Source organism: Megachile rotundata, unplaced genomic scaffold (assembly GCF_050947335.1).
Source record: "Megachile rotundata isolate GNS110a unplaced genomic scaffold, iyMegRotu1 scaffold0611, whole genome shotgun sequence".
NCBI classification, from domain to species: domain Eukaryota; kingdom Metazoa; phylum Arthropoda; class Insecta; order Hymenoptera; family Megachilidae; genus Megachile; species Megachile rotundata.
In genome coordinates this window covers 38,953-42,500 of record NW_027473908.1, presented here as the reverse complement: position 1 = coordinate 42,500, position 3,548 = coordinate 38,953, and positions in this window count along the sequence as shown.

Below are 3,548 nucleotides of genomic sequence, written 5' to 3'. Positions count from 1 at the left end.
CCTCATTTATGAATCCGAACGTGCCAAAACCATATAGGAGTACTAAGAGTACACTGCTCTAACGAGTCCAATCGTTTTTGGAATGGGTTGTCAGTCATAGTTTGACCGAACCGACTATGCCGGTGGGACTTAGTCGTGCACGAACTCACCGCTGAACCGACTATGCGGAACGATTTATTATTAATAACATCCTCATTTATGAATCCGAACGTGCCAAAACCATATAGGAGTATTAAGAATACAATGCTCTAACAGGTCTGATCATTATTTTAATGGGTTATCAGTCATCGTTTCACCGAACCGACTATGCGGAGCGATTTCTTATTAATAACATCCTCATTTATGAATCCGAACGTGCCAAAACCATATAGGAGTACTAAGAGTACACTGCTCTAACGAGTCCAATCGTTTTTGGAATGGGTTGTCAGTCATAGTTTGACCGAACCGACTATGCCGGTGGGACTTAGTCGTGCACGAACTCACCGCTGAACCGACTATGCGGAACGATTTATTATTAATAACTTCCTCATTTATGAATCCGAACGTACCAAAACCATATAGGAGTACTAAGAATACACTGCTCTAACGAGTCCAATCGTTTTTGGAATGGGTTGTCAGTCATAGTTTGACCGAACCGACTATGCCGGTGGGACTTAGTCGTGCACGAACTCACCGCTGAACCGACTATGCGGAACGATTTATTATTAATAACATCCTCATTTATGAATCCGAACGTGCCAAAACCATATAGGAGTATTAAGAATACAATGCTCTAACAGGTCTGATCATTATTTTAATGGGTTATCAGTCATTGTTTCACCGAACCGACTATGCGGAGCGATTTCTTATTAATAACATCCTCATTTATGAGTCCGAACGTGCCAAAACCATATAGGAGTACTAAGAGTACACTGCTCTAACGAGTCCAATCGTTTTTGGAATGGGTTGTCAGTCATAGTTTGACCGAACCGACTATGCCGGTGGGACTTAGTCGTGCACGAACTCACCGCTGAACCGACTATGCGGAACGATTTATTATTAATAACATCCTCATTTATGAATCCGAACGTGCCAAAACCATATAGGAGTATTAAGAATACAATGCTCTAACAGGTCTGATCATTATTTTAATGGGTTATCAGTCATTGTTTCACCGAACCGACTATGCGGAGCGATTTCTTATTAATAACATCCTCATTTATGAATCCGAACGTGCCAAAACCATATAGGAGTACTAAGAGTACACTGCTCTAACGAGTCCAATCGTTTTTGGAATGGGTTGTCAGTCATAGTTTGACCGAACCGACTATGCCGGTGGGACTTAGTCGTGCACGAACTCACCGCTGAACCGACTATGCGGAACGATTTATTATTAATAACTTCCTCATTTATGAATCCGAACGTACCAAAACCATATAGGAGTACTAAGAGTACACTGCTCTAACGAGTCCAATCGTTTTTGGAATGGGTTGTCAGTCATAGTTTGACCGAACCGACTATGCCGGTGGGACTTAGTCGTGCACGAACTCACCGCTGAACCGACTATGCGGAACGATTTATTATTAATAACATCCTCATTTATGAATCCGAACGTGCCAAAACCATATAGGAGTATTAAGAATACAATGCTCTAACAGGTCTGATCATTATTTTAATGGGTTATCAGTCATTGTTTCACCGAACCGACTATGCGGAGCGATTTCTTATTAATAACATCCTCATTTATGAATCCGAACGTGCCAAAACCATATAGGAGTACTAAGAGTACACTGCTCTAACGAGTCCAATCGTTTTTGGAATGGGTTGTCAGTCATAGTTTGACCGAACCGACTATGCCGGTGGGACTTAGTCGTGCACGAACTCACCGCTGAACCGACTATGCGGAACGATTTATTATTAATAACATCCTCATTTATGAATCCGAACGTGCCAAAACCATATAGGAGTATTAAGAATACAATGCTCTAACAGGTCTGATCATTATTTTAATGGGTTATCAGTCATCGTTTCACCGAACCGACTATGCGGAGCGATTTCTTATTAATAACATCCTCATTTATGAATCCGAACGTGCCAAAACCATATAGGAGTACTAAGAGTACACTGCTCTAACGAGTCCAATCGTTTTTGGAATGGGTTGTCAGTCATAGTTTGACCGAACCGACTATGCCGGTGGGACTTAGTCGTGCACGAACTCACCGCTGAACCGACTATGCGGAACGATTTATTATTAATAACTTCCTCATTTATGAATCCGAACGTACCAAAACCATATAGGAGTACTAAGAATACACTGCTCTAACGAGTCCAATCGTTTTTGGAATGGGTTGTCAGTCATAGTTTGACCGAACCGACTATGCCGGTGGGACTTAGTCGTGCACGAACTCACCGCTGAACCGACTATGCGGAACGATTTATTATTAATAACATCCTCATTTATGAATCCGAACGTGCCAAAACCATATAGGAGTATTAAGAATACAATGCTCTAACAGGTCTGATCATTATTTTAATGGGTTATCAGTCATTGTTTCACCGAACCGACTATGCGGAGCGATTTCTTATTAATAACATCCTCATTTATGAGTCCGAACGTGCCAAAACCATATAGGAGTACTAAGAGTACACTGCTCTAACGAGTCCAATCGTTTTTGGAATGGGTTGTCAGTCATAGTTTGACCGAACCGACTATGCCGGTGGGACTTAGTCGTGCACGAACTCACCGCTGAACCGACTATGCGGAACGATTTATTATTAATAACATCCTCATTTATGAATCCGAACGTGCCAAAACCATATAGGAGTATTAAGAATACAATGCTCTAACAGGTCTGATCATTATTTTAATGGGTTATCAGTCATTGTTTCACCGAACCGACTATGCGGAGCGATTTCTTATTAATAACATCCTCATTTATGAATCCGAACGTGCCAAAACCATATAGGAGTACTAAGAGTACACTGCTCTAACGAGTCCAATCGTTTTTGGAATGGGTTGTCAGTCATAGTTTGACCGAACCGACTATGCCGGTGGGACTTAGTCGTGCACGAACTCACCGCTGAACCGACTATGCGGAACGATTTATTATTAATAACTTCCTCATTTATGAATCCGAACGTACCAAAACCATATAGGAGTACTAAGAATACACTGCTCTAACGAGTCCAATCGTTTTTGGAATGGGTTGTCAGTCATAGTTTGACCGAACCGACTATGCCGGTGGGACTTAGTCGTGCACGAACTCACCGCTGAACCGACTATGCGGAACGATTTATTATTAATAACATCCTCATTTATGAATCCGAACGTGCCAAAACCATATAGGAGTATTAAGAATACAATGCTCTAACAGGTCTGATCATTATTTTAATGGGTTATCAGTCATTGTTTCACCGAACCGACTATGCGGAGCGATTTCTTATTAATAACATCCTCATTTATGAATCCGAACGTGCCAAAACCATATAGGAGTACTAAGAGTACACTGCTCTAACGAGTCCAATCGTTTTTGGAATGGGTTGTCAGTCATAGTTTGACCGAACCGACT